This window comes from Mesoplodon mirus (assembly GCF_964341445.2).
Source record: "Mesoplodon mirus genome assembly, chromosome: 8".
NCBI lineage: Eukaryota > Metazoa > Chordata > Mammalia > Artiodactyla > Ziphiidae > Mesoplodon > Mesoplodon mirus.
In genome coordinates, this window is record NC_138984.1 from 59,668,101 (window position 1) to 59,687,477 (window position 19,377).

General features: G+C 33.5%; 1 protein-coding gene across 1 annotated transcript in view; it reads right to left on the reverse strand.

Moving 5' to 3' along the window:
- The window catches only part of LRP1B (LDL receptor related protein 1B), a gene marked incomplete at its 3' end in the record, with an annotated part of 2,351,282 nt that overhangs the window by 2,045,240 nt on the left and 286,665 nt on the right, over nt 1–19,377 (reverse strand). The window contains exons 10-12 of the mRNA XM_082630936.1: nt 15,950–16,128; nt 15,289–15,454; nt 13,262–13,393 (exon numbers count right to left, since the gene is read on the reverse strand). The remainder of the gene's footprint in view (nt 1–13,261; nt 13,394–15,288; nt 15,455–15,949; nt 16,129–19,377) is intronic.

Consider the following 19,377-nt stretch of genomic DNA (forward strand, 5'->3'; position numbering starts at 1 on the left):
GAGCCATGGTCAGCAAGTCGGTGGACAGGAGGGGAGAAAGGGGTCACTTCTTCCACAATCTACTGTCTGACTCAGAGGGAAGACAGGAGAGAGCCTTACCTTTGTAGTTGGAAAATTAGATGGTTTAGATTGGATATTTTACCTACTGAACCACTTGTGAAATGAAAGATGAACAAAAATCTATTATTTTATAGAAGTGACTTGAAAAGTGATGGAACCAGAGTGAGATCTTATCCAGTGGTGAATAAATTAGGGGAAAAATAAAATGTTTTTTTATTTACCCTGGGTGAAGTCCCATGTACACAATGTTAAGGTTATGTTGAGTATCTATCTTTATGAACGTTTATTCCAAACATGATGCACTGCTCTTAATAAGTTCTTGAGAAATTCTTAAGAATTGAACTGACAGAAGATATTAGTCCCTTTAAAATATACATGCCATTTAATTATCTTAGAAGCTCTGCAAAATCTCTATTTTGTAATTGTATACAATCAAGATAACCCCTCAATTTCTTACAACTTGTAAATAAAAGAGCTTGAAATTTGAACCACAGTATGTCTGCTACTAAAGTCCAGATGCATTCAACTATGCCTGATTTTATTCCCCTCTACCACTTAATAATTTCTCAATAAGCAGTTTTAAAAAGAAAAGTCATTTAAAATTACTCCCTAGTTAAGAATATTAATCAAACAAAACATTAACAATTATTAATAAGTTGACTATTTTAATTAATTCAGAAATCAGTGTGCCACCTAGTATAGTTTGTTTAAAGAAGAAAATACAACCATTATCATCAAAGGACTCACAGTTTAAGATGAAAGAAATTTTACAATGTGAAACATTTAAAGAACAGCTCAGATAACCCGTAAAACACTTCTTTGAGGCATATTCACATGCACTAAGACAAGAAAAGGTTTAAACTGGTTAGGAAGGCATGGAAGATTTATCAAAGCACCTGATAAAGTACAGAATTGATATTAGAATGTCTAGATATTTGAATATATTGGAAACTATTTTTTAAAAAGAGAATTAAAAGATATATTGGACATTATAAATATCTCAATCAAGCATTTGTATTTGAAAGTTGAATATAGGTTTTGTGCTTTTCAAAAGGTCATTTTCTGTTGAATTAATACATCATTTAGGGATAGAAAAGTATTTAGTTTTGTCTTTGACCTCTTTTTGCCATATCTTCTTTAGTTTTCAAAACTATAAAATAAGGCCATGTACATGTCAAATATTACCACACATATAAATACTTACATTCTAAAAATATTGAAGCTGAGAAATCACTATATATGCTGTTGTATAGCAATATAACATATGTGTATTTATATCCTTCAAAACTGTATTTCCTAAATTGTGCTTTGAGAAATCAGTACATATACTGATAGAGGTTAGCAGGTTTTATGTACTAAAAATTCACTAAAAGATTTCAGAGTCAATAATTCAGGAAAAACTTAATTAAACAAAGTTAAACAAGTGCATTTCTCACATAAATTTAGAGTACTTAACATACAGGTGTGGACTGTGAACTTCCCTGGGAATGTGTCCTATGCAGCTTTTCAAAACATCATCTGAGCATGGATAATATTTTTGTAAGAACTTTTGATATCATAAGGAGTTTAAATGTACCTTGGATCACAGTTTTGAAAAAAATAATTAACTGAAGTAAAGGGTCAGTGTAAAAAAATTCTAAACTTAAGAGTATTGATCAAAGTGGTAGTCTTGCATTTCACATAAATTATAAAGTAGTTTATCAAACTACATAAAATGTCACTATAATGACATAACTTCTGCTGGGACACAAGCCAAATTATTTGAAGATTCTTGGGCTAAGATGGCTAACAGTATAATAATGCCCAAGACAAAACAAACCAGAGTTATGAAATTTCATAATTCTATTCACAGTAATACTTAGAATAGAATTTAATGTAACATATAGAATAAATTTAATCATTCTAATAACCACAATATATCATTCTTTGCAGGCTATGACTACAGTGAAAATGAGGTGCCTGAGGTGAAAAGTTTAAGGAGGTGTCAAAAACTCAATAATCAGAGGAATCATATATATATATATATATATATATATATATATATATATATATATTTTTTTTTTTTTTTTTTTTTTTTTTTTTTGCGGTACGTGGGCCTCTCACTGTTGCGGCCTCTCCCGTTGCAGAGCACAGGCTCCGGACGCCCAGGCTCAGCGGCCATGGCTTACAGGCCCAGCCGCTCCGCGGCATATGGGATCCTCCCAGACCGGGGCACGAACCTGTGTCCCCTGCATCGGCAGGCGGACTCTCAACCACTGCGCCACCAGGGAAGCCCAGGAATCATATTTTAATGAAATATTTTAAAAAGTTAATTTGAAAGTCTATAATGAAGAAAATAGAAAAATTGTAAATAAAAATAGAACTAGCATTACTGAATTTTCCTTTTGCCTTAGGCTCTAGTATGACTGATAATGGTACCGGTTCTTTGCCATAGTTTCCTCCATAGTTTAGGTAAGAATGACCTAAAATAAATTGTTTTAGTTACAGTTTTAAACATAAAACCAGTTTCATGGAAAATAGCATAAAATTGTGTTGGATTCCTCATTGGTGATCTTATTTATTTTTATTATTATAATATATGGGAAGAATGCAAAACAACAATAAAACTCTCTGAAAATTTTGGGGAAAAACTGACAAATCAACCATGTCCACTGATTTTTAGAAAGTTTCCTTCAGTTTCAAAGACTTCTTTCTCAAAGTTATTTGTATGTTTTCAAACCAATATGCATTAGGGAAATATATTTATATTGGGGGGATAAAAATCTACTTATTATCTAGAATCCATCTTTTGTGGCACAAATTATTACAACCTCTTAAGCGGTTTTGACAGAACTTTTAGGCTGTTTGGTAGGTAACTAGAGTACATGGAAAATTCCTTCAGCAACATTTGGTAGGTCCCTGGTGGCTTTAAGGAAAAAAAAATCTAGAACTTATCAAGGCAGTCATTTGCAATTTGCCTACTAGAAAAATCTGTTTTGTGCAGATTGTGTATTTATTTGAGCAGTATAACAGATGTAGAGTATATTTTGCCTTGCACTATTTTTCTCTATGTTTAATTGTAACTTACAGCCAGAAAGAAGATGTAAAATACAATCAAGAAGGGGAGAAAAACACATTCAGAAAAGCAATTTTGATCATAAGCATGTGGTATCTATAGAAACTGTTATGTTGGAAGAGGGTTTGCCATTTCAGTGATCAAGTTAATGAAGGTATCATTTGATCTCTATTTTAACACAGCAATTTCAGTACATATCACACTCTATGCAGCTTAGCTGCTATACTGCTAATTTAGCTTTTCAGAATATTGGAGTCAGAAATTCTTTTATTTCATAGGAAACAAAAGGAATTCTTAATATTTGAGATAAACTCTTTTTTTTTTTTTAATTTAGAAACAAGCTACAGTGTTGTGGAGAGAAATTTTGATGAACAGATTCCTCAGCAAGAGGTATGTGTTCTACCTCTCCCAGGAAAGGCAAGCATAATCCATAAGCCTACCAGACCTGGCTATAATCTGGGGCAATATAAAGGTGTTAAGTTATTTAGAGGAAAGGTTCCTCAGTTCCTGAAAGCTGAGCACCATATGGAATATTACAGTATTTCTTAAACAATCATAAAAAACTAAGGGGGATAAAAGAAAGAAAAAAACTACATGGTTCAACTCCAAGTTGTTTTCTAACTGTTATTCATAAACTTCCGTATACCATGAGAACAATTTTCTGGGACTATGGATTAACTAACCCTTTCTTCAATTTGTATGCAAAATTTCCAGAATCTATTACGCATGATAGTCACTGCTGTTTAGAAAAGAAGGATTTCCTATGCCACAGCTCTGTGTTTTCTAGGTAGTGGTACTTGAGGGCCTGAGCCCTGATCTACTACCCATCTTCCCATCCCACTCTGACTATAATAGGGCTAGGTAAAAAGATGATGCTTATTGCATTATTTTATCCTCCCCTTTGGTTTTCCTCATACCAAACACAAAGAATGATTTTTCTAGAATGTTAAATGTGTTTCTGCCTTCAAATTAAACTCCATTATATCAGTCACCTTTACCATTTTCTAGGAAACATTTTGGGGTGAGCTGTAGCTCGACCTGCTATTTCAATATAATTGTGCTATCTATCTAATAAGTTACCTATGGTTATCACTGACTGAAAAAGGAAAAGGATATATTTTCAAGAATACTGAAGGAATACAGTCGGCTTTCTGTAGCCTTGGCTTCTGCATACTTGGATTCAACCAACAACACATGAAAAAAAATATTCAAAAAAATAAATTCCAGAAGTTACCAAAAGCAAAACTTGAATTTGCCACACCAAGTATTTACATAGCATTTACATTGTATTAGATATTGTAAGTCATCTAGAGATGATGTAAAATATATGGGAAAATATGCAATAGGTTATATGCAAATACTACACCATTTTATGCAAGGGACTTGAGCATCTTAGAATTTTGGCATCAGTGGGGTGTTGTAACTAATCCCCCACAGATACTGAGGGACCAACATACTGAGAAGTATATTTTCCCACCCCTGTCTTCATTTCAAAGGGCCACTATAAACTTTTAGAGAGATTTGCATTGTTATATATATTCTTCCTCTAGTTGGCACCTCCCCAAAAGAAGGCATATTCAGCAAGTCAGAAAGCTAAAGCATTTACATGAGCACACTGCATGATCTAAATTCAGTAACCCAGGCTACATGTGAATGAGAAACAGAAAAACAAAATAATATGTTTCAAGTTTAAAAGATCCATTGGGCAATATGTCCCAAGTCAGATTTTCAATCCTCCTGGTGCTCTTTCTGTTCCTGCTGTGATTATTTGGTTTTTCCTCTCCCCTTCTCTGTAATATTCAGCTGCTATCTCTTGATTTCCTCTGTTACATCTTCATATGATGGCAAATCTAATGTTCTAGATGTACAAGATAAAACAGAGTTCCTCAATCCTCAGCAAACTCTATGAAATTTTTATTTAACCCCAAGTTGTCTTTAGGAAACTTTATGTAAGATAGCTACCACAAACAAAGGGTACACATTGTCTGGCGGTCTGATTTATTGTTCTGACTATATAATATATCCCTACTGTGCAAAGAAAAAAACTGTTCTCCACTCTTTTCAAAAGAAAATTTCTGGGCACTCTAAATGGCAGACACTGAAATATTTCTAGTCATTATGGACTGAAATTGTAACAATAACAAGAAGAAATAATGAGGACTGAAAATTTAATATATAGAGAAGTATACTTATTGATCTAACCATTTACTGTGCCAGGCACTGTGCTAGGCTATGAAATATAAATTTAATTAAGTCACCCTCAAGGAACTCAGATTTTTAGGGGAAAGACACATACAGATAGCATGTATTGGTTAGGGTCCTGCTGGAAATAAATGCCACAATCAAAAAAGCAAATGATGAAAGTTTAATGAAGGGACTACTTAAATGAGAATGAGCAGAAGAGAGAATAGGCGAGTGCAGCCAATAAAAAGGAAGCAGCTAACACTGTGTACTGGATGGACTGAATAGAGAGTCAACTTGGAGGGGCAAAACGAAAATACCCATGACATCAGAAAATTATATGGTAAGTAAAATAAGAGAAGTCCTAGGGAATCTTGGAGTCACACAGGATTGGTGGGTGGGGACTGAGGAGGGGATAGAAACAGATGGAACAATATCATTGTATGATGGTCCCTACTATCATCCATAATACTTTGTAATAACTTCGCTTTTGTTCAGAAATGAGGTGGTAATACTGCTCAAGACTGTGAGTTGTTTTATGTTAAAACAATAGAACAAATAGTATTTATACTTTTTAGAATATACAGGGTAGTTATTTAGAGGTTAGATTTTTTTCCTTTGTAATAAACATACCCAAAAGACTAGCTGGAATAGCTTCTCACACAGCTTCCATCTACCAGAGCCTCTGTTGTTCCCTTCTCTGAGCAACCCTCTTCTTTTGCCACCCTGAGGGGACTACTTCTTTGGACAATGTTAAGTGATAGCATGGGGAGTGATTTTAGTTTTAAATAACTAGTAGTTCACCTCTTTCGTTCTCTGATTCTAAAGGCATTACTTAAATAATCTGTTATGGACTGAATGTTCATGTCCTCCTCAAATTTATAGGTTGAAGTCCTAACTCCAAACGTGACTGTATTTGGAGATGGAGCCTTTAAGGAAGTATGAAAGTTCAAGGAGGTCATAAGGGTAGGGCCCTCATTTGGTAGCATTAGCATATTTTTAAGAAGAGGCACTAGGGAGCTTTACCTTTCTCTCCCTCTCCCTCCACCCCCTTCTCTTTCTCTCTTCACCATGTGAGCACACAGTGAGACAACAGCACCTGCAAACTGAAAAGAGAGCTCTTACTAGGAATCAAATCAGCCGGTACTTTGACCTTGGACTTTCCAGCCTCCAGAACTGTAAGAAAATAAATTTATGGAGTTTAAGTCACCTAGTCTGTGGTATTTTGTCATGGCAGCCTGAGCTAATATAGAACCAAAAAAACTCCTTTAATATATTGTCTTACATTCTCGATTATCTTACTAAAAAGGAAAAGATAGGGGAAAAAAAAGAACCAAAACATAAACCCTTAACTAGAATTTGGATAAAAGTCAAATGTGCTCTGATTACGGGAAGTTTCCTGGAGCAGGTGATACCCTGAATTTCAAAGAATGAAAAAGAGTTTAGTTAAGCCAAGATAAAAAGGAAAATCATTTCATGAACAAGGGTCACATGAAGAAGACATAGAGGTGTGAAAACCGTGTAATGGCTCATAGAAAACAAGAAGGTGATGAAGGAAAAGGCTTGAAACAAAGACGGATGGGAGATGAGGTCATTTGGGGGCAGATCAAGTGGCTAAAGATTCTCTGAAAAATTGTCATATACATAACTAAGGAAAATCCTCCTTTGAAATATCTGGACCTGTGGGAGTGTTTGCTCTTTGCGTGTGCTCTGATCACAGTTGTTTATCTGGAACCAAGAGGGCTCATTAGGAAATACTATCATATAGTTTCTGTTATTAAAGGGTTATCCGAGGTTGACCTCTGTCACAATTTTTCTGTTCATTTTATAAAACAGAAAAGCCTTGGCACACAAGAAGGTAAGGTTCAGATTTTTCCTGTGTAGTTATTTCAGGAGACATCGAAAACTCTTTGCAGATTAAAACATGGTATATAGAGAGGGGATATATAGGGAGGAGGTATACAGCAGTAGAAAATAAAGCTTAAATTAATTTAGTCTTAGGCTGGAAAGTTAGCCAAAACTCTGATCTTGGTTTTTATTTTTAAAAAACAGTCCAGGACGATAATTTCCAATGACTGAATTATTTTAACAAATGAAAACAATCCAAAATGTTGTGATAGGTAGTGAATAAACAAAAGTGCCACATACAAAGATGTTTATCTAGAGGTGTGGTTCCTCCTTCAAGAAATTTGTGTGCTTACCTTACAGATTAGAAAAAAATTAAATATTTAGGAACATTTTATTTATACTAATAAACACATATTTTCACATTTAAAGATCTCTGGATTCAAGAGTATTCTTAAAATTGATGATGGCTGACCAGGAAACAGTCACAGTGTAGTTGTTATTGCCTCAGCAAGCCTGAAATTAATCATAGCTGTTCATATTGTCCTCACATCAATTGGATTATGTGCATTATTTGTACTGAATGTGTTGTGCTTAATTGCTCCTTAAAATATCCTTAAAAATATGACACTGTGATTCAGCATGGAAAAAAAAATGTGTGTGAGCAGAATAGTATGGCAACACAGCAGGTTAATATATGACTAAAAAAGAACTCCATGGCAAGATACAAGAAAAGTTCATTAGCAATAGTTGTAGAAAATAAGTTTCGAGTGATTTTTTTTAAAAAGCATTGTATTTACATGTGAATTAGCTATATTTCTTCTTTCTTGATATTACTTAAAATAATGGTGTGTCTTACAGTTGATGATGTCTTAGATGCACTGAAGTACAAGAGAGAGATTTACTTTTTTCCTAAACTGCGTTAATACAAAAAATACTGCCAGCTTTACAATGTCTGGGGCCATGTTTGAAAATTTTAAAATGGATCTTACCCTGTGCAATGCAGTTGGTCTTAAGAAATAACAGAAAAATATCCAAACCTATTTTTACATTGTAATACAATTCTGGAGCTGCTAAAATAAACATGAATTTAGCAATGATTTTAAAATCAGAGGACTAGTTAAATGGTCTGGTTATGCCATAGAGATGATCAATGCTTAGAGAAAATAAAATAGTGAAAATTAAGAAACAGTACAAAGAATGAAATTACACTTTAACACATGAATCAACTGATCCTTTTCTTGGTAGACTGATCACCTATACTTGCATTGATTTATGATCATATCTCAGCAATGTGGAATCATAGGATCTAGCCTGAGTAGGTAAATGTCACATGGTTTTTCACTATCTCTACTTTCTCTCATTACAAATCTTAGTTAAAACAGGTATATACACTACCAAATGTAAAATAGATAGCTAGTGGGAAGCAGCGGCATAGCACAGGGAGATCAGCTCGGTGCTTTGTGACCACCTAGAGGGGTGGTATAGGGAGGGTGGGAGGGAGATGCAAGAGGGAGGAGATATGGGTATATATGTATATGTATAGCTGATTCACTTTGTTATAAAGCAGAAACTAACATACCACTGTGAAGCAATTATACTCCAATAAAGATGTTAAAAAAAAAAAAAAAACAGGTAGAAGAGAGAGTCTGTTACCAATATAAAAAAGTGAATACTGGGTCTTCCCACAAATATCAGCTATAAATTCTGGATCAATCCTTATGCAAATAAGAGTTACATACTCTGAACAAAATAGATTAAACAAGTACCTAAGGGCTCTGGAATTTTTAAAAATAAAGGTAGTCAAATATTGAAAGTAAGTCAAAATTTGGAGTAACAAAAATATTGAAGTGAATTCCCCAGTTTTATTTTTGTTTCCCTGAGGGTGGCCATGGTTATGGCTGTGATGGCAGTGTAGGAGGGGCACAGTTCTGGAAAAAGAGTCTAAATCTATCTTGCTTGAGAAATCAAGGAAAGGAAAGTCAGGGCATTTACAGCTCGCTGGTGATTGAGAGGAAAACCCTAAAAAGGAGAGACCCCCAAAAGAGGAAGAAGTCCCCGTATAGACTCAGTCCAGCTCTGCATGGGGAAAACTGAAAGCAGCTTTCAGCTAAGGCTGAAAGCACTGAACTGAGATCTGAACTGCTATAGGTCAATGTATGTCATTTTAAAGTTTGAGTCTAAGCAATTTAATTGCCCAATAAAACAAAAACACACATACTTTGAGGGGCAATATTGAGAATTCATGGTCTATATAATATATAAAATGTTCAGGATAAAATTGACATCCTTAACATATGGGAAGCAAGATCATATTACTCAGTTTTAAGAATAGGTAATAAAGTGGCACCAGTCTTGAGATGACCTAGATATGGAATTATCAGAGGATGGTATAAATATATTTAGAGGTCAGGTAAAGTAAAATATGCTCATTAAAAAATAGATAGGAATATTAGAAGAGAAGCAGAAAATATCAAAAACAACCCAATGCAATATCTAAAGTAAATTTTGGAACTGAAAAATACAGCTTTTAAAAGAAGAAATCCACTAGTTTTACTTATTAGTGAAAGGTATATAATAGAAGAAAAAGTAAAATTGAAGGCAGATATATATAAATCAGCCACTTGGAAGAAGAGATAAAAGACTGCAAGATGTACAAAGCTTCAAAGACCTGAAGGTTAATATAAAAAGTTCTCCTCTCTTGAAAGGAGAAGAGAGAGAGACTAGAGATGACAAGACATTTGAAGAAACAGAGGCAGGAAACGATCCACATGTGATGAAACACATAAATTCAGACTTAAGAAACTTATTAAAACCCAAATAAGATAAATTTGAAAAAATTCACACCTAGGCACATAAAGTCAAATGCTGAAAACTAAGATGAAGAGAAAAATTTTGTGAAACATAAAAATGCCCAGAGAAAAAATTACATATTAAATATAGGGAAAATACAATTGAAACTGTTCCAGACTTCTAAACAAAAAACATGAAGAATAGAAGACAATAGAAAGCCTTTTAAAGGACTGAAAGGAAAACAAAACAAACAAAAGAAGAAAAACAAAGGTCAACAAAGAATTCTATGTTCAGTGAAAATATCCCCCAAGAATAAAGGTTTGGAGGCATTTTTCATATAAAGGAAAAACTAAGGGAATTTGCCACCACCAGACCCATACAGAAATACAGGCTAAAATAAATTCTTTAGGTTGAAGGAAAATGATAGCAGAGGACACATTCAAGAGTGAATGAAGAGCATTAGAAATGGTAAACATGTGGGTAAGTAAAGCTATATTTGCTCCTAGTTTATTTAAACACATATATTTGAATAAAAAAGTTTTAACCTATCGTTTGGAGTTGATCATGTATGAAGGTATAATACATATGCAAACAGCAAGATAAAGAGAAGCAAGGGAGTGTTAAATGGGCCTAGGTTGAAATGATTCTACATTTAAGTGATAAACCATTATCCTAAGTAGGCTGTGAAAAAAATAAAGATGGGTATTGTTATTTTTATAATAATCAATAAAAAATTGTCAAGAGGAATAGCTAAGCTGCCAAAAAAATTAAAAAGGAATAATTCAGAAGAAGATGAAGGAGGAAATAGAAGAAGAAAAATTAAAGAAACCAAACAGAAAAAAAATAATAAATTTCTAGGCTTAAATTGAACAAACAATAATTATGTTAAATGATAATGAGCTAAACACTCCAACTGAAAGTCAGAGATTATGAGAAAGGAATAAATACACAACTACCTATCTGTTGTCTACAAGAAACACATTTTAAATATAGTTAAACAGACAGGTTCAAAGTGCAAATAGTAAGCATAAGAAGGCAGGAATGAACTATAATAATATAAGATAAAATATACTTGAAGATAAAAAAGTACTACCAAAGATAAAGAGGCACATTTCAGAATCACAAAGGGGGTCAATTCATCAGGAAGAAATAACAATAATAAATGTTTATATTTCCTATAAAATAGCCTCAAAATCCATTAATCAAATTTGACAAAATTAAAGGGAGAAATAAAGAACTACTAAATCACAGATTTTGATACCCGTCTCTCAGCAATTGATAGAACAATTAGTCAAAAAAACATTAGAAAAGATGTAAAGCATTTGAGCACCATTCTTTTTTGTTTTGTTTTGTTTTGTTTTTGCGTTACGTGGGCCTCTCACTGTTGTGGCCTCTCCCGTTGTGGAGCACAGGCTCCGGACGCACAGGCTCAGTGGCCATGGCTCACGGGCCCAGCCGCTCCACGGCATGTGGGATCTTCCCGGACCGGGGCACGAACACGTGTCCCCTGCATCGGCAGGCGGACTCTCAACCACTGAGCCACCAGGGAAGCCCTGAGCACCATTGCTAATAAACACTTGACCTAACTGATATTTATAAAATATCATATGCAAAACTATAGATACACATTTTTTTCAAGTACACAAATATGCTCACCAATATAGATCACGTGCTCTTCTATACAACAAGTTTCAATTAATTTTAAATGACTGAAATCATACAAAGTATGTTGTCAGATCACATGGCATTATATTAGGAATAAATAACAATAAGATATTTAGGAAACCATGAAATATTTGTAAATTAAACCATATAATTCTAAATAATCTATTGGTCATCTATCAGACACAAATGTAGAAAATATTTCAAAAATCTATGATAATTTTATTACACAATACAGGTGACCCTCAAACAACTCAGGGGGTTAGGGGTGCCAACCCTCCATGTAGTCGAAATTCTGCATAGAATTTAGAGCCAGTCCTTCCTATACTCAGTTCCTCCCTATCCATGGTTCCCCATCTGCAGATTCAACCAACCTCTGCTCATGCAGTACAGCAGTATTTACAACTGAAAAAAGTTTGTAAGTAGAACTGTACAGTTCAATCCTGTGTTGTTCAAGGGTTAACTGTACATCAGTTTGTAGGATACAGATAAAATAGTGCTTAAAAGGAATATTTTAGCTTTAAGTTTGTTTTTTTTAAGAAAAAATGTCTAAAAACAACCACCTAATGTTTTACCTCAAGAATCTAGAAAAAGAAGAGCAAAGTAAGTTGTAAGTCAGTCCAAGGCAAGTAGAAGGAAAGAAATAATAAAACTAAGAGTAGAAACAAGTTAGTTAGAAGACAAACAATAAACAAAATTAACTGGTTAAAAGCTGGTTCTTTGAAAACAGTCAATATATTAGATAAACAACTAGCTGGACCAATCAATAAAAATCAGAGAACACAAATCACCAACCAATATCAGGAATGAAAGAAGGATTGTCACTAAAGGCCCTATAGACCACTAAAGATCCTAAAGGGTCATAAAAGAATATTATGAACAACTTTATACCAACAAAGTAGCAATTCATATGACATGGACAATTCCTTCAAAGACACAGGCTCGAGCTAACAGAAATCACTAAAGTAGTAATAAATACCCTGAATAGCTACCTCTGTGTCTACTAGTGAAATTTAGTTCAAAGCTAAAAACCTTCCCACAAAACAAACAGAAACAAACAAACAAAAAACCCCTCTAAACTCATGATTTCACTGGCAAATTGTATAAAATACTTAAGGAAGAAATAATACTATACAAACAAAAAAGTGTTTTACACAAACTCTTCCAGAGAATAGAAAGGCAGAGGAATATTTTCCAATGAATTTTATAAGAACAGCATTACCAAAAGCAAAGAACTTATAATTAAATAAATCTGTAGATCACCAATATCCTTTATAAACATAGACACAAGTATCCATAATAAAGAATTAGCAAATCAAATACAGAAGTACATATGTATATTTAAAAAAAGATAATGACCAAGTGGGATCTATCCCAGGAATGCAAATATTAGGCCAATTTGTAAATCAATCTAATTTATCATAATAATAGAATAAAAGATAAAAGTCTTCTAATCAATTTAACGGATGCAGCAGTAAAAACCTTTTTTAAAAATGCATTAAAATATCTCTCAGAAAAGTAGTAATTAATATAACTTACTACTTTGATAAAAAAGAATTTTTAAAAAATACACAGGCACAGAAACACAGTCATAGAGTTACTATAGTAACACCATTTTGAACTCAAATACTAATAATAGAGATAGAACACTGGAAATACACTCACCTTGTCTCATAGCTTTTCTTTGTGAACTATGTTATGTTAGTCTACTCAGAAGCTAACAATTCAACTAACAAATACTTATACCTCTGTGTATTCTTGACTTAAAATACCCACACTCTACTTCCTTTTCCTCACCTGTAAAAAGATAATAATAATAAAAATAAATTTTAAAAATTAAAAAAATACTTATCTCATGGAGTTTTTGTAGGATGAAATGAGTTAATTTATGTGAGAGGTTTAGAATAGTACCTGACATATAGTGTTTTATGTGTTATTTATTATTAAAAATATAATATCTTATGAAACTGCTAATTATTTTTGTATCACAGAATATGGATAAGAATCCCACATATTATGTTTTAGTAAGATTGTTGACATTTTACTGGCTCCAAACCGTTGTTATTTTGTGGGGATTTTTCTTCACTCATATTGATTTCATTTAAAATGACAACTTTTATTTATTGTAATATGAGGATCTCCTGAATAAAACTTCAGTGTCACCACTTCCCATATTCATAATATTTACATTTAGTTGGTTATAATTTGTCTGAGCTGTAACAAACATTTTGTGGAGCCCAATATCATAGTAGTCATTCTTTCAACAATGACTGACAGAGAAGATTTCATAATGGCAACAGACCAATGTTGAATACAAAAACATATTAATGAATTTTCATTTTATTCATCAAAACATGAATTTTTAGATAACAGTAGAGTATTGATCAGTTATACGAAGTGCTTACTCACATCATACAACAAGTATATAATGTAAGGATTGTTTTCTGCATTTTGTAGATGAAAAGATATAAGGTAGGGAAAACTGAATAATGTGTCTGGGGCCTAATGAGTTTGAGAGGGAAATGGATTCAAACTCAGATCTGCTTGATTCCAAGTACATTAATATGTTGTGTCTCATAGTAATGTGTCAGACATATTACTTAGAAACACCGTGACCAAAACGCGTTGCCTGTGCAGGACCCCTGCAATAACTGCATTCCCCAGGTGCCTGAGTCACATAGTCTGAGAAATGGTGTTTTACACCATTGAGCACTGCATGCTTTATCCGACCAGACATTATCCATCACAGCTCTATAATAACACACATGGCTCTCACTTCACTGGCTTCCTGAACACTGGTAAAAGTGATCCCTGAAAGCCTGTTTACCTCTTATTCATTTGAGAAAACCAGAATATTTCCCCCTTCTGAGCTATGCTTACTATTTTCTGTTTCCTTACAACAGTTTTCATAACATATATTGTAATGCCCCAGTTCATTAAGTCTATTGCTTGGAAACTGCATCCTAGCAGCAGGTGCATACCTCACCATTGATTATTTCCCTCCCTCTACTTCTCTGTGATTTATTCCAGTCATGCTTGTCTTTAACTAAGATTTTTAAAAATTATTTTAAAAATTTTCTCCTCTCTAGACACACCCTGACAATCAGAGATGCACATTTACTCCCTCTAGCTGACAGAATGCAGTACATGTTTGAAACATGTGACCTTTTTTTTTTTCTTTTCAAATTAGAAGTACATTATTTTACTTATAAAAGCAATTCAAGCAACTAATAGAAAAAAATTTTAAACTAGAAAACATAATCCCCTCCACTTCTTACCCTCACCTCCACAATGTGCCCATTTAAAATTGGAGAATTATGACCAAATTTCCATCTCAGAGTTTATATTTATTTCACTAACACACACCATGAATGAGAGTGCCAGATTCTACACATATTTGATTGTATTTGTCAGGGTTCAAACAGGAAAACCGAAAACTCTAAATTCGAAACAGGAAGTTTGTGACAGATAATGGAAGAATTCAGAAACCAAATGGGATGTTAGGTAATCTTGAGATTAGTAACAGCAAAAGTCACTGCTATCACTCCCCAGATGGGACTGATAGCATACCAGGTGTGGAGTGGCGGGAGGAATACATTCGGAATGATGGCCTTGGTGGGAGGAATGTTTCTTTAATGTCACCGACATTGTTTAGAATTGCTAGCACGTGGTTATATAAAAAACAGACTGACCTTTAGTTGGTTTCAATCCGGCTTTTAAATTTTCTTCACACAATGTACCTTCTGATTTTCTGCAACCAGTTGTACTGCTGCTGCCATGTTGCCCATTGGGTATGACATGTTGGAGACATGATGGGTGGAAGAGATGTTACCAGAATTAGGAAGTTGGAATTATCACCTGGAATTATGTAGAGACAAGGAGGCAGTGTCACTCAGTGAAGTTACTGCTGTAAGGAGAGACAGGGGGAAGGAATAACCTGAGTCTCCTACCCATTCATTCCTTTGACAAATTCATCTGGAAGGCAACTGACATGGGTATCTTAGAGTCAGTACCCTTACAACGAAGAATGAAGAGAAGAAAGAAAAGGAGTGGATTTAAGAGCAAATAGGCAAATAACTAGCACACTTCAAATACGAGATATTACCCAGCCACTCCAGCACGGAAGTAAATATTATTTTCCTTTGATTTGTAGCTCATTCAAACAATTTAAAATGTTCATTGGTCATTTGTTGTTTTTCTTTTTTTCTGGAGTGTCTGCTTATATTATTTCTGAATTTTGTGGGGAAATGTTTGTGGAATATTTTGAACCTTTTTGGTAGAATTTCCTTATCTACTTTATCCACTTCTTAATAACTCTTTGTCATATATATGTAACAGTTTCCCCCATTTTACCTTTAAACTCTGTCATTTCCATTCAGAAGTTTTAACTTTTATCTTGTCATGTATGTCAGTCTTTGCTATTATGTCATTCTTTGAAAGGTCTTCTGCACCCCAATAGTATAAAAACTGTCTTCTTATATTCTTTTTGTACTTTAATGGCTTCATTGTTCCTGATTAATTCTTTAGTCCTTCTGAAATTGATTTGGGGACAGTGTCAGTTAAAGTTTAAAATCAATGTTTTCTTCAAGTAAGTATCTAATTTTCCCAACAGTATTTATTAATTTATCCTTTCTTCACTTATTTGAAATGATACCATTGACATACTTAAATTATATTTTAAATGTTAAAGGTTAATAAACTTAACCTGCTAATTTCCTTCATTTTATAAAGGTAGTAGCATTAATCTTTGGAGAATTAAAAATAATTCCAAATAAGCCAACATGTCTTTGATGTATTAATAATAATGTTAATTTTAGTTTCATATTTCCATTCTTGATAAACTGGCTAGCATTTTTGTCATTAGCTCTGGATTGCTTTGACTGTTTTCTTTCTTTATCTTTTCATAACTTGCATAACTGGACAAAAGTTATATTTAGTGATGCCTTATGACTCAAATATTAATACAATAAAATTCTGATTATGAAAATGACATTAAACAAAATTATTAAAAATTACTATGGTAATTTAAAACATGTTCACAACAGCTAACATCATACTTAATGGTGAAAGACTGAAAGTTTTCCTCTAAGATTAAGAGCAAGACAGGATGCTAACTTTCACTACTTCTATTCAACATAGTACTGCAAGTCCTAGCCAGAACAATTAGGCAAGAAAATGAAATAATAGGCATCCAAATTGGAAAGGAAAAAGTAAAATTAACCCTGTTTACAGACAGCATGATTTTATATGTGGAAAATCCTAATGATTCCACCAAAAACCTGTTAGAACTAACTAATGAATTCAGCAGTTGCAGGACACAAAATCAACACACTAAAATCAGTTGTTTCCATACATTAACAAGTGAACAATCTGAAAAGGAAGAAAACAATTCCATTTACATTGCAAAAATAGAACAAACATCCCAATTGAATCTACAAACTCAATGCAACACCTCAAAACTCTAATGACATTTCTTGCAGAAATTTTAAAAAAAAAAACCTAAAATTCATATAGAATTTCAAAGGATAGCCAAAACAATCTTGAAAAAGAAGAACAAAGCTGGAGGATTCACACTTCCTTCCTGATTTCAAAACTTATTACAAAGCTATAGTAATCAAAAGATTCTCAAAATCACTAATTGTTAAGAAAATGCAAAAAAAAAAAAAACAAAACTGCACTGAGATACTACCTCAAACCCATTAGGATGATAAAAAAAACAGAGATAGCAAATGTTTGTGAGTATGTGGAGAAATTGGAACACTTGTGCACTCTTGGTACAAATGTAAAATTGGACAGCTGCTTAGGAAAACAGTATGGCAGTTTCTCAAAAAATAGATAATTAACATATGACCTAGCAATTCCACTCCTTGAAGAGATATTTATACATTCACATTTGTAGTGGCATTATTTGCAATAGCCAAAGGTACATAATGTACCTAGAGTAGTCAAATTCATAGAGACAGGAAGTACAATGTGGTTTCTAGGAGCTGGGGGGAAAGGGGAATAAAGGGTTATTTTTAATGTCAAAGAATTTCCATTTTGCATGATGAAAAGAGTTCTGGAGATGGATGGTGGTGATGGTTGCATGAAATGTGAATGTAGTTAATGCCCCTGAATTGTACACTTAATATGCCTAAGATGGCAGATTTTATGTTAGATATGTTTACCACAATTTAAAAAATAAATAATAAAACGATGTTAACAAATTCTTTGACACCGATCTTATTAAGAAATGAAGCATCTTTCTTCTCCATTTGAAAATATGCTGGCTTTAATGAGTGACTTCTAATATATAGAATGCTGCAGAAGTGATGCTGTGTGAGTTGAGAAAGACAATAAAGCTTCCATCACGCTCTATTTTTGAGATACTCACCTTTGGAACTCTGCTGCCATGCTCTGAGAAAGCCCAGGTTACACGAATAAATCATGATTAAACATGTTGTCCATGTTCTAGACAACAGCTGGGCCTGTGAGAAACCTTTTGTGATAATACCTGCCTTAGCGCTAACACTGTCTGAGTGAAGTCATACGAGAGACCCACAGAGAACCACTTACTTTTGCCTGGCCAACCCCCAGAACCATGAACAGTAATGTTAATAGGTGATTATTGTCGTTTTACACCACTATGTTTGTGGCAGTGTATTATGCAGCATTATACAATCAAAACTGCCAAGAGCAGAGTCGATAGAATCAGAAGGACTAGTATTTGAATTTCAACTCTACCACTTACTAGCTACACGTGACTTTAGAATTGTCACTTTATGTGTAATTTGAGAATAAAAATACTTACTTCATAAAACTGGTTTGTATATAAATGAGATGTATATAAAATATCCCTTACAGTATATGGAGCATAATAAGCCTTCAGTATTTTATAATAATGGTTAATATTGCTCTTATTATAATTACTGTAAAACTCTGAGTGAATCCTTGCTAAAATAATTTACATGTGCATTTCTGTTAAAACCGCCTTTCCTTAATTAAAGGAATTAAAAATTTCTAATATCAATCATAATTCCCAAATTTAGTCTGGATTCCATTCCAGTTGAAGACAAGATTTTCAAATAATATAATTTTTCTACATTTGCAAGGCATAGAACTAAATTAAGTTTTATAGATTCTCAGTCTCTATTTTCTGCAAGATGTTTAGAAACTCTTGGATGTCTGATTTTTCCAAGAAAGCAATTCACTGCTCTTTGTGGACACCCAGACTTCATTAGCAAAATCTTATTCCTCTTAGCATTAAACTTTGCAATATAATTAGAGTTTCATCCATTTAAAAGTTGGCCATTCATTTAAATTAAGAGCAGGGAGAAGGGAAAGGTTTTCCCTAGAGCAGTTACATCGTTGTAGGCATGGAACATTATCAATCTCAGATTTTTTGAAGGCTTGTAAACTACAGAGCCACTGAAATTATTGCCAAGTATATAGAAACTGTCTTTGTAAACAAAATCTCTAAAGATTGAGGAGTATCTTTCTGGAACCAATACAATGCAAATGTATCTATTTCCTTCTAGGTTTTCTGTTAAAATATGAGATGGTTTCTACCACTTTCTTTACAAGTGGAGAAAATCATCTATAAGGAGCTCAACTATAAAAAGTATAATCACCAGCAAATTTTTCTTTAGCATAGGAAGCACTATTTTCTAGTTTCCTGCTGATGATAAAAGACTAGAATTGAAACACTACTGTTTCTGTGTGATTATGTAAAATGTTATGCCTAAAAATCCTATTAAAAATGCCTGGGGACTGCATACATTAAATGGGTTTGCGTTGTTCCT